Source organism: Aedes albopictus, unplaced genomic scaffold (assembly GCF_035046485.1).
Source record: "Aedes albopictus strain Foshan unplaced genomic scaffold, AalbF5 HiC_scaffold_228, whole genome shotgun sequence".
Lineage (NCBI taxonomy): Eukaryota > Metazoa > Arthropoda > Insecta > Diptera > Culicidae > Aedes > Aedes albopictus.
In genome coordinates, this window is record NW_026917011.1 from 23550 (window position 1) to 37651 (window position 14102).

Below are 14102 nucleotides of genomic sequence, written 5' to 3' on the forward strand. Positions count from 1 at the left end.
AAATATTTGACCCTTTGTAAACTGGCCATAGACAATTAGAATGTTTGACAATGTAGAAGTGCACCTCAAGTGTAGTGTATTGTTTTCCATTGCGTCACAAAATTCAACTTTTGCTGGCAACACTGACTAAGCAGATTCAAATAAAGCTCATCGAAATGGGGTGAAAAAGTCAATTCGAATGTTCGATAATGATTGAATTTACCTCAAGCTGCACATTGCTACAGATTAAAATTAAGCTCAATATTTAAGATCTGGTGCTAGATAGGCAGTTCGGGATCTTCACTTTCGCTTTAGAATTTCTGTCGCTTTCGGCCACATCGACGATGGAGCTCCACGTTGGAGATCCAATGTGAGGCCACTAAGCACGAATTATAAACCGCATAACCGCAGAGCAATAACGATAACCAGAAAAAAATGTTTTCATCACGCTTCTTAACTAATTTAATGCTCAAGCCATGTTTTGTTAAAGCAAATCAAAACAAAGCAAAAATAACCGTACACATCGTAGTTGCTACTCCGTGATTAACCAGAACAATCGATGTTGCACAGAGAATCAATGAATGTGAAAGCTTGGAACTAGCTACACACTCTCAGTCTGCTCAATTCGAGAGTTCGATATTTTCAAATCAATTACGGCGCCGGCCACGTCCTTACGGTCATCAGGAAAGGGAAGGAATGTTAGTTCGACAACCGTTGTTACTAGAAACTAGCACCCCCACAGTTGTCTCGGGAAGGAGTGTTTGTTAGTAAGGTAAGGTCTGAATCTTGGAGCTACCTTTGGTAGGTAATATGATCCACTAGTTATATGAAAATAAACGACATGGTTTTCATCCCGATTATGATTAATTTTGTCGTGATAGTAAGGATAATGCACATTCTAGGAGGATTAGTTCGAATGTCCTTACAGTAGACCAAATCTCTCCAGAATGATAACCCAAGCAACCAAAAGTTCGGATTTCACTTGAAGCGTGGACTCAGAAGTTTACATTTGGTTCAATTCTGGCTTCGTCGAACTTGATTCTCCAAAAAGTTACTCATGTATTGTTTATAAACTTGGAAGTACATGTACAAGCTTTTGACTTCTCTTCGAAATGACATTAAAGTTGAAAACAGGTTCAGAAAGAACTTACGTTGAACTTTAGAGCAGAGTTCAATCAAATATTAACCGAACTGATGTTGAACTTTTGCGTGCCTATAAAGCTCGAATATAGTTCATTTCGACATGTTCCAATAACTTGAAATGTTCCGTTCCGAACTTGTTTCGAACTTATTTTGAACTTACTACTCAAAGTTCGGATAAATATTAACCATACTAAAAGTGAACTTCACTTGAACTTCGGCGACAGCGGAGCTGGGGGAAGTTCTCATTCAATTAAATCACTCGGAAATCGAACGCAGCAGCCACAGTTTGTGTTAATTTCACAAGTACACTTCGTTTCAATATAATATTTCAACGTACTTACTTGTAATCCACGCAAAACATCCATATTGTATGGCTCCAAGGCTGCCCCGCAGCGGACAACTGGGAGAACAGGATTCCGCCGGAGTTTTTTTCGGCTGCGGATAAAAGTCTTCCATGTTTCCAACCCCGTCTCACTAGTCACACCAGCGCGCCGGTAATCGATGCGAACGTAGTCACTGAAAACTTAAACTTTTCTGAATTATTGCCACTGGCACTAATTTATTGCATTGCACTTGCACGAACCACAAACTGAAAATGTCAATCTGTGTAAGTTCACAAGAAGTTCCACGTAAACTTCTTTTGAACCTTCGGCTTCAGGTTCAGAGAAAGTTCACACGCGAACCTGATTGAGCTATACTAAATGATATCAGCACATTGAGTAAAATCCCACAGTGCCCAACACACATACATGGAGTAGTGGTTAGGTGCCGGCTTTCAACGAGGAGAACCCGAGTTCAAATCTCAGTAAGTAAAAAACACCAAAAATTATTTCAAGGTATTAGTCAATTTGGATTCCATATGTACTAATGTTTCTTAATAATAAATTACTTTTGAGGACTATGCGCATTTTTTTTTTCATTTTTTCGAAGCTTATTTTTAAGCTGAATAGCGTTCCTTTCAGCGACACTAGTGTACTTTTTGTGAACTCAAGTTCGGTTAATTACTTAAAAAGTGGGCTGAATAGAATGCTATTCATCTTCCTTCGAATAGCTGATTAAGCCCAAACATGCTATTTTATCCGAACTTTTGGTTGCTTGGGAATAAGTCTCTGGATCAAACTTGTAGGCTTGAAACTATCCCAAATAAAACAAAATGAACAACAACGCCCATGAACCTTTTAATATGCCATCAATCACACTCCAATTGCAATTGCTATAGCTTTTCACCCAGATGGGAAAAAGCATCCCAAAATAACCTCTTCAATCCGCTTTCCATTAACGTTAAACGATCCCAAAACCCTCCTCGAACAATATGTACAAAACACTCGTCATCGCCTCCGGTTAACCATTGCATCCCATTGAGGAGACGAGTGTGACCGTTCGCCCATCCGGCACAAATCGTCCCACAAATAGCACAAACTCAATTGCTTCTGCCCAATTGAACCATTATTCTGGGAATCTTTCAACGTTACCATCCACCCCCGAAAGCACATAATCCCTTCATCTTCCGGATGATTATCCCCTATCGTTTATACCACCATACTATCAGGAGGGAAATGCGAGCGGTCGCCCCGAGTAATGGTGGATAAGAGTGATAACGTTGTGTTTTTTTTCTAACTATTAACCAGTTACTTTCTGTTGATGTTCAAAGATTTATTCGATCATTTAGGTAAACCAATTCAATGATTCTATAATCTGTGTAAATGTTAACTGCTTAACAAGATTTGCCATCATTTTAGTATCCTAATTTACCCTAGCCAATTGTGCTACGAAACACCTGTCCTCTTCAGAGAGGACCAAAAACCCCGGAAGGAATCTCAGTCCCAGCTCAGCAACCATTCAACGGTTGTATACTTTATAATTCTCCCCTCGATAATCTACTAAGCCCAGGCCAGGGGAAGTGCTTAACCGAAAGCCAAACATGTGCTCAAGTGCTCTTAATTCAATAAATTCCAGCAAAATAATCTCCGCAATAACTACACATAACCAAATGGGATAGTCAACCGCACCTGGCCCGGCCGGCTTTCCCGACTGTCTTTAGTTTTCTTCGAGGAAATTCTGCTCGATGCCATTTAAATCCCTGGACGACGACGACAAAGACCGGAACGAATCTCTGTTGATTATCCTCGCCGCCAGGCTCTCTACAGCAGCGTCGTCATCGTCGACGCTGCGTTGTTTCCATTCTGCCGAAGAAAACTGTTTAGCAATTTGCGGTTTACCTATTTCTGTCCTAGTCCCAGCACTGGAGACAGTCAGGGAGCAAAAGGAGCTTGGAGCCACAGCCAATCCAAACACCAAACGGCACTTGGACGGACAATTCGCAGACTCGGTAGGTCTGGCCCCGAGGGACGATTGTCTTCACTTCTGCAGAATTGTGTGTCCAACAGTTCGGCATTCAGATTCAGTGGTCTATGAATGAACTCCCACTACGTAACAGCTCGACGTGCTAAAAATGTTGTAAAGGGAAGGGGAATGGTTTATCTTTTTTGAGAGTACCGATTAACTTATAATGGGGCAAGCAATTGATCTTGATGAAATGGTCTTCTAATTAGGTGCAGTAAAAATATAAGACAGTAGAATTTTGCAACACTGAGTATTGTCCACATAATCTTATTGAGATTTGGCACTGCTTCCTGTTCGGATTCTCCACAGAATTCTGATGGAATTCTCCGCAGAATCCGGCTCACATTCTCCACAGAATCCGGTTTGGATTCCCCACAGAATGCCGTTGGGATTCTCCACAGAATTCCGTTGGGATTCTCCACAGAATTCCGTTGGAATTCTTGACAGAGTTCCGTTGGGAATCACCACAGAATTCCGCTGAGATTATCCACAGAATCCCGTTGGGATTCCCCACATAATCCCGTTGGGATTCTCGACAGAATCCCGTTGGGATTCTCGACAGAATCCCGTTGGGATTCTCGACAGAAGCCCGTTGGGATTCTCGACAGAAACCCGTTGGGATTCTCGACAGAATCCCGTTGAGATTCTCGACAGAATCCCGTTGAGATTCTCGACAGAATCCCGTTGGGATTCTCGACAGAATCCCGTTGGGATTCTCGACAGAATCCCGTTGGGATTCTCGACAGAATCCCGTTGGGATTCTCGACAGAATCCCGTTGGGATTCTCGACAGAATCCCGTTGGGATTCTCGACAGAATCCCGTTGGGATTCTCGACAGAATCCCGTTGGGATTCTCGACAGAATCCCGTTGGGATTCTCGACAGAATCCCGTTGGGATTCTCGACAGAATCCCGTTGGGATTCTCGACAGAATCCCGTTGGGATTCTCGACAGAATCCCGATGGGATTCCCGTCAGAATCCCGATGCTATTCCCGTCAGAATCCCGATGGGATTCCCGTCAGAATCCCGATGGGATTCCCGTCAGAATCCCGTTGGGATTCTCGACAGAATCCCGTTGGGATTCTCCACGGAATCCCGGTTGGGATTCTCGACAGAATCCCGGTTGGGATTCTCCACAGAATCCCGGTTGGGATTCTCCACAGAATCCCGGTTGGAATTCTCCACAGAGTCCCGTTGGGATTCTCCACAGAATTCCGTTGGGATTCTCCACAGAATTCCGTTGGAATTCTTGACAGAGTTCCGTTGGGAATCACCACAGAATTCCGCTGAGATTATCCACAGAATCCCGTTGGGATTCCCCACATAATCCCGTTTTGATTCTCGACAGAATCCCGTTGGGATTCTCGACAGAATCCCGTTGGGATTCTCGACAGAATCCCGTTGGGATTCTCGACAGAATCCCGTTGGGATTCTCGACAGAATCCCGTTGGGATTCTCGACAGAATCCCGTTGGGATTCTCGACAGAATCCCGTTGGGATTCTCGACAGAATCCCGTTGGGATTCTCTACAGAATCCCGTTGGGATTCTCGACAGAATCCCGTTGGGATTCTCGACAGAATCCCGTTGGGATTCTCGACAGAATCCCGTTGGGATTCTCGACAGAATCCCGTTGGGATTCTCGACATAATCCCGTTGGGATTCTCGACAGAATCCCGTTGGGATTCTCGACAGAATCCCGTTGGGATTCTCGACAGAATCCCGTTGAGATTCTCGACAGAATCCCGTTGAGATTCTCGACAGAATCCCGTTGAGATTCTCGACAGAATCCCGTTGGGATTCTCGACAGAATCCCGTTGGGATTCTCGACAGAATCCCGTTGGGATTCTCGACAGAATCCCGTTGGGATTCTCGACAGAATCCCGTTGGGATTCTCGACAGAATCCCGTTGGGATTCTCGACAGAATCCCGTTGGGATTCTCGACAGAATCCCGTTGGGATTCTCGACAGAATCCCGATGGGATTCCCGTCAGAATCCCGATGCTATTCCCGTCAGAATCCCGATGGGATTCCCGTCAGAATCCCGATGGGATTCCCGTCAGAATCCCGTTTTGATTCTCGACAGAATCCCGTTGGGATTCTCCACGGAATCCCGGTTGGGATTCTCGACAGAATCCCGGTTGGGATTCTCCACAGAATCCCGGTTGGGATTCTCCACAGAATCCCGGTTGGGATTCTCCACAGAATCCCGGTTGGAATTCTCCACAGAATCCCGTTGGGATTCTCCACAGAATTCCGTTGGGATTCTCCACAGAATTCCGTTGGAATTCTTGACAGAGTTCCGTTGGGAATCACCACAGAATTCCGCTGAGATTATCCACAGAATCCCGTTGGGATTCCCCACATAATCCCGTTTTGATTCTCGACAGAATCCCGTTGGGATTCTCGACAGAATCCCGTTGGGATTCTCGACAGAATCCCGTTGGGATTCTCGACAGAATCCCGTTGGGATTCTCGACAGAATCCCGTTGGGATTCTCGACAGAATCCCGTTGGGATTCTCGACAGAATCCCGTTGAGATTCTCGACATAATCCCGTTGGGATTCTCGACAGAATCCCGTTGGGATTCTCGACAGAATCCCGTTGGGATTCTCGACAGAATCCCGTTGGGATTCTCGACAGAATCCCGTTGGGATTCTCGACAGAATCCCGTTGGGATTCTCGACAGAATCCCGTTGGGATTCTCGACAGAATCCCGTTGGGATTCTCGACAGAATCCCGTTGGGATTCTCGACAGAATCCCGTTGGGATTCTCGACAGAATCCCGTTGGGATTCTCGACAGAATCCCGTTGGGATTCTCGACAGAATCCCGTTGGGATTCTCGACAGAATCCCGTTGGGATTCTCGACAGAATCCCGTTGAGATTCTCGACAGAATCCCGTTGGGATTCTCGACAGAATCCCGTTGAGATTCTCGACAGAATCCCGTTGGGATTCTCGACAGAATCCCGTTGGGATTCTCGACAGAATCCCGTTGGGATTCTCGACAGAATCCCGTTGGGATTCTCGACAGAATCCCGTTGGGATTCTCGACAGAATCCCGTTGGGATTCTCGACAGAATCCCGTTGGGATTCTCGACAGAATCCCGTTGGGATTCTCGACAGAATCCCGTTGGGATTCTCGACAGAATCCCGTTGGGATTCTCGACAGAATCCCGTTGGGATTCTCGACAGAATCCCGTTGGGATTCTCGACAGAATCCCGTTGGGATTCTCGACAGAATCCCGTTGGGATTCTCGACAGAATCCCGTTGGGATTCTCGACAGAATCCCGTTGGGATTCTCGACAGAATCCCGTTGGGATTCTCCACAGAATCCCGTTGGGATTCTCGACAGAATCCCGTTGGGATTCTCCTCAGAATCCCGTTGGGATTCTCCTCAGAATCCCGTTGGAATTCTCCTCAGAATCCCGTTGGGATTCTCCTCAGAATCCCGTTGGGATTCTCCTCAGAATCCCATTGGGATTCTCCTCAGAATCCCATTGGGATTCTCCTGAGAATCCCGTTGGGATTCTCCTCAGAATCCCGTTGGGATTCTCCTCAGAATCCCGTTGGGATTCTCCTCAGAATCCCGTTGGGATTCTCCTCAGAATCCCGTTGGGATTTTTCTCAGAATCCCGTTGGAATTCTCCACAGAATCCCGGTTGGGATTCTCGACAGAATCCCGGTTGGGATTCTCGACAGAATCCCGGTTGGGATTCTCCACAGAATCCCGGTTGGGATTCTCCACAGAATCCCGGTTGGGATTCTCCACAGAATCCCGGTTAGGATTCTCCTCAGAATCCCGGTTGGGATTCTCCACAGAATCCCGGTTGGGATTCTCCACAGAATCCCGGTTGGGATTCTCCACAGAATCCCGGTTGGGATTCTCCACAGAATCCCGGTTGGGATTCTCGACAGAATCCCGTTGGGATTCTCGACAGAATCCCGTTGGGATTCTCGACAGAATCCCGTTGGGATTCTCGACAGAATCCCGTTGGGATTCTCGACAGAATCCCGTTGGGATTCTCGACAGAATCCCGTTGGGATTCTCGATAGAATCCCGTTGGGATTCTCCACAGAATCCCGGTTGGGATTCTCCACAGAATCCCGGTTGGGATTCTCCACAGAATCCCGGTTGGGATTCTCCACAGAATCCCGGTTGGGATTCTCCACAGAATCCCGGTTGGGATTCTCCACAGAATCCCGGTTGGGATTCTCGACAGAATCCCGTTGGGATTCTCGACAGAATCCCGTTGGGATTCTCGACAGAATCCCGTTGGGATTCTCGACAGAATCCCGTTGGGATTCTCGACAGAATCCCGTTGGGATTCTCGACAGAATCCCGTTGGGATTCTCGACAGAATCCCGTTGGGATTCTCGACAGAATCCCGTTGGGATTCTCGACAGAATCCCGTTGGGATTCTCGATAGAATCCCGTTGGGATTCTCCACAGAATCCCGGTTGGGATTCTCCACAGAATCCCGGTTGGGATTCTCCACACAATCCCGGTTGGGATTCTCCACAGAATCCCGGTTGGGATTCTCCACAGAATCCCGGTTGGGATTCTCCACAGAATCCCGGTTGGGATTCTCCACAGAATCCCGGTTGGGATTCTCGACAGAATCCCGTTGGGATTCTCGACAGAATCCCGTTGGGATTCTCGACAGAATCCCGTTGGGATTCTCGACAGAATCCCGTTGGGATTCTCGACAGAATCCCGTTGGGATTCTCCACAGAATCCTGTTGGGATTCTCCACAGAATCCCGTTGGGATTCTCCACAGAATCCCGTTGAGATTCTCCCCAGAATCCCGTTGGGATTCTCCCCAGAATCCCGTTGGGATTCTCCACAGAATCCCGTTGGGATTCTCCCCAGAATCCCGTTGGGATTCTCCCCAGAATCCCGTTGGGATTCTCCACAGCATCCCGCTGGGATTCTCCACAGAATCCCGCTGGGATTCTCCACAGAATCCCGCTGGGATTCTCCACAGAATCCCGCTGGGATTCTCCACAGAATCCCGCTGAGATTCTCCACAGAATCCCGCTGGGATTCTCCACAGAATCCCGCTGGGATTCTCCACAGAATCCTGTTCGAATTCGAATTCTTCACAGAATCGTGCTTTGGAGAGAAGCTTTCTAGACTTCTAAAGAACTTGTCTGATATCTGAAACAAGGCCTTCCATGCCTTGGGTGTCTGGGATTCCAGAAAGACACTTTCCATACCCCTGAAGTAAAGCTTCTCAGGCGCCTGGCGATAAGTTTTCCAGGTTCTTGTAAAGGAGTTGTCCAGGCTTCTTGGCCTTTATATAGAACCTTTCCAGGATTCAGAAGAAAAACTTCTGGAGAGGTATCTGGATATTAGCTTATTAGACTACTGCAGTGAAGCTATCCAGATTTTTGAAGAAAAGCTTTGCGAGTATCTGGAGAGTAGTTCAGCTGTGTAGCTTCTGGGCCGAAGGGGGCATGGGTTTGTTTGCATGCCAAGTTTTTATGAAGAATGTCTCGAATCCTAGGAGACAAGCTTTCCAGGCTCTTTATAATAAATTTTTCCGGCTTCTTAAGTGAAACTTTGAGCGCAGCTGGATCATAACTAGGGTGGTTTGCTAATTATTCACCTAACCTTAACACGCCAGATTTTGTATTCAATTTACCTACACGTGCATTTCAAGGGATTTCTGAGGTTTTCAAGTAATGTTTTAGGGCATTTCAAGGATGTTTCAGGGCGTTTCAGGGGATTAAGAGGGTTAAAGGGATCCAGGGTCGTTCCAAAATGTTCCAGGCTGTTTCAGAAAGTTCAAAGAGCAATCCAAGAGTTTTCATCAGGGGACTTGAAGGGATTTCAGAGGCATTCCAGGGGGTTACAGGGGTGTTCGAAGGGGTCTAAGGGGGATTTCAGGGGTACTCAAATTCAGTGGATTCCAAAGGATTCCAGGGAGTTTCGGGAGCGTTCCCTGAGTTTAAATAGTGTATCAGGGGTGTTCAAGGAGTTTCAGAGGTTCCAACGGACATTCAAGGGGTGTTTCATGGGGTATACTGAGGTTTAAGAAGCGTTCCATAGGTTTCAGGGTGTTTCATAAGGATGTTCAAGGATGTTCAAGGAAATTCAGGCGATTTTAGGTAGTCCCAGGGGTGTTCTAGGAGTGCTCCAGGAGTTTCAGAGGTTCCAACGGACATTCAAGGGGTGTTTCATGGGGTATACTGAGGTTTAAGAAGCGTTCCATAGGTTTCAGGGTGTTTCATAAGGATGTTCAAGGATGTTCAAGGAAATTCAGGCGATTTTAGGTAGTCCCAGGGGTGTTCTAGGAGTGTTCCAAAGGTGCTTTCCATTGGGCTTCAATGGCTTTCGGAGGTTTAGGGGCGTTCCATGAAAATTCAGGATGTTCCAGGAATACTCCAAAAGGTTTCCAGTTGGCTAAGTGAGTTTCAGGGGGTTCTAAAGGGTCCCAGGGGTATTCCAGAGGTGTTCGAAGAGATTTTAAGGGCATTCCATAGGGCTTCTTAACATTTCAGGGTGTTTCAAGGATGTTTCATGGAGACCCAGGGGCATTCATAGTGGCTTGAACTAGGGGTTATCAGGGACGTTGCACGGGGTGTTCAGGAGCGTTCCGATGATGTTACAAGGGATTTGAACAGCGTTCCATCCAGAGGTTGCATGGTGTCCCAAGCAAGGATGGGAAAAAATCATTCATTTATTGCGTATCCCTCACTCACATCCACGCACAATCAGATGCGAGTGTGCTTCTCCCCTAGCCAAGCAAAATCTTTCCACTTTCATTGCCCATTCTTTTTAATCGCCGAGCACCGGGCGACGCAAGCAACGACGGCCGAATCAATCGCTACCGAATCTGAGTGCCGAAGGCGAACGAACCAAGATCGAACGAATGTTTGCGTTCTGAGTCGGGTGCGAGAGCATTCATGTTGGAACGTTCATTTAGCGTTCAGTGGAAGCATTCAGTACTGGGAATTGAATCAGTGAGTGCGTTTTGATTCAATCAGCTGAATGCCACTCGGTAGTTGAGAGAGCGAAAGTTCTTTCCGTTGTACACCGATGCAAGCTGATTCGTTTCGCACTCTATTTGTTTCTCTCCTGATTCGCTTCGCTGGCGTCGGTTGCGAGCCGTTCGTGTTGCGTTCGTTCTTAGTGCGCCGTGCTCTCACTCAGTATTGGGTTGTTGGCGTTCTTTTTGCTATTTTGCATCGCCGGCATTCGGGTGAGCGAATGAGTTTTCCCATGCTTGGTCCCAAGGACGTTCTTGTGTGTTTCCGAGTATCTCAGGGGGTTTGAGGGGCTTTCTATGCGGCTTAAGGGGGTTTCGGGAACGTGTCCGGGGTGTTCCAGGGAGTCTTAGGGGTTTTAGTGGGCGTTTCATCGGGTTTCAGGGGATTCCAGAGGCGTTCCAGAGATGTTCCAGGACGTTTCGAAGGACATATCCCTGATATTACTTGAAATCCCTCTAAAAATCTCCTGAAACCTTCCAGAAATACCACCCGAACCCTCCTGAAGGCTCCGAAAAAGCCTTGATACGCCTTGGAACTCATCTGAAAAAAAAAAACCCTAACTCTCCCCTTAGAAGCCCCGAGAAACCCCCGTGAACCCCACCGAAACTTTTCTGAATAACCATGAAACTTGAAAATGAAAATTTGATAAATTTGTAAAGTTTCGACTGGAGGAGTGAGCTATTCAACAATAAGCAAGAATCGATTATCGTTCGGATGTGCTAGCTTATAAAGGCGTTCAACATTTGGGTTCCAATTGTACCTTTTATAAAATGGAATTTGTCAAAGAATTAAGCCATAATCCAAACGCTTGTGAAACAAAGAGGAGGGATTTCCTGACACCAACATTAACTCATCTGCTCAAAGTGCAATTCCATAGAGTGGCAACCTACTCTAGCTTCAAAACTCCAACATTCTCCGCAAATCTGTGGCCAAAACCATAAGCTATATCCGGTGGTGCAATTGCAAACTGCCAGAAGCACAACTCACAAATGGAATTTGCGGTTCGGTTTGTATGGGGAGCGGTACGGTACCACCACCAAAGCTAAGCCCCACCACAATCCACAAGAATCTAGTCACTAGATGATACTCTTCGATGTTGTTGATCTATTGGCCACCACCATGTTATTGTTTCAGTGAATTCCGGCGGCTGTTGAGGCATCATCGGTCGACTGCACTGGATAGTCATTTTGAATAATTGCCTATCAAAATGATGACACGTGCAACTCACTCCCGCGAATGGTACACGCTGAACAACACACAGACTCGATAAAATATTTATCCAATAATACACATTTGAGCAAACGTCGATTCGATATGGATCATGATACGGGCTGGAACTGACTTGAAACATATTGCTCTTTATTGGGCTGGATTATATTGATATGATGGCAGAGAACTGGATGCTTTTATAGAGCTAATAGATCAGTCTCACTAGAATAATAAACTTATTTTAGCCGAAGCAGAAATACCATGCGAAGTGTAGCTAGGTTCAATTTCCGGTCGATCCAGAATATTTTTTTCGTAATGCAATTTCCTAGACATCCTTGAACAATTTTCGTTCCTGCTACACAATATGTTAAAGCAAAAAAAAATCCTTAGCAAAGAAAGTTCCCAGATATTAACTTATTAAAGAGCTCATAGCTTAGAAGTGGACTCATTCGTAGTTGAAGGCCCACGATTGGAAACGCAATTCACAACTGAATTCAGTAAACCACAATCAAGTCTGCAGAGTTCAGCAAACAGAAAAATGTTGAAATAAACTCAATAGAATAAAAAAAAATAACTGCTTCTCGGCGTTCAAAGCCCCGTCCGTCAACAGAATGAAATGTCATTAGGCTGTCAATAAAAATCCTGAAAAGCTTCCTGATAGTTTCCTGTACCCATTATTGTCGGCAACCCACACTGCTGTACCTACGAATACGCGGGCATGAGCATTGGGGATGCCACTGTTCTGCAAATTTAATTATCTCTCACCATTGACTTTCACGAGCACAGCACAAACAAACAACTCCGGCTTCCCGCTGTTGGAGTGCACGCCTCGCAAATGTCCTCCATTCAATATGCATGAGAAGAGCCTGCGCCTGAGAGCTGCCACCAGGAATTGGAGGTGGTAGCTGAACGCACCGAACGTCATATGCAAACCATTCCCATCAGTGGGTCCTCCGTTTCTCCTACTCGTCCCCCCCCCCCCCCCCCCTTCCCCTGTGTCTGTTATAATAACGAAGCTGCATCAAACCACTAAAAGGCAAAAACAATAAACTCGAACTCGGAACGGATTTTCGAACCATTTCGTTTGGGACAGATGTAGTGTCGTCGTTGCGGAAGCGGGTTTCCCGTCGGAACGTGGGCAGTGATAGGGTTGTGTGAAAGGGAAGGAATGTCAAACGGCAGCGCAAGGATAATCGTCGAACTTCATCGCCGCTGTTTTATCACAAGCCTTACCATGCTGTGGAACATGATTGCCTCCTCTAGTCCATCAAATCTAATATTTTTTTCTGTGTACCTTCAAAATTCCGATAGATAGATAGATAGATAGATAGATAGATAGATAGATAGATAGATAGATAGATAGATAGATAGATAGATAGATAGATAGATAGATAGATAGATAGATAGATAGATAGATAGATAGATAGATAGATAGATAGATAGATAGATAGATAGATAGATAGATAGATAGATAGATAGATAGATAGATAGATAGATAGATAGATAGATAGATAGATAGATAGATAGATAGATAGATAGATAGATAGATAGATAGATAGATAGATAGATAGATAGATAGATAGATAGATAGATAGATAGATAGATAGATAGATAGATAGATAGATAGATAGATAGATAGATAGATAGATAGATAGATAGATAGATAGATAGATAGATAGATAGATAGATAGATAGATAGATAGATAGATAGATAGATAGATAGATAGATAGATAGATAGATAGATAGATAGATAGATAGATAGATAGATAGATAGATAGATAGATAGATAGATAGATAGATAGATAGATAGATAGATAGATAGATAGATAGATAGATAGATAGATAGATAGATAGATAGATAGATAGATAGATAGATAGATAGATAGATAGATAGATAGATAGATAGATAGATAGATAGATAGATAGATAGATAGATAGATAGATAGATAGATAGATAGATAGATAGATAGATAGATAGATAGATAGATAGATAGATAGATAGATAGATAGATAGATAGATAGATAGATAGATAGATAGATAGATAGATAGATAGATAGATAGATAGATAGATAGATAGCATCGATAGATGAGCATCGATAGATGAGCATCGATAGATGAGCATCGATAGATGAGCATCGATAGATGAGCATCGATAGATGAGCATCGATAGATGAGCATCGATAGATGAGCATCGATAGATGAGCATCGATAGATGAGCATCGATAGATGAGCATCGATAGATGAGCATCGATAGATGAGCATCGATAGATGAGCATCGATAGATGAGCATCGATAGATGAGCATCGATAGATGAGCATCGATAGATGAGCATCGATAGATGAGCATCGATAGATGAGCATCGATAGATGAGCATCGATAGATGAGCATCGATAGATGAGCATCGATAGATGAGCATCGATAGATGAGCAT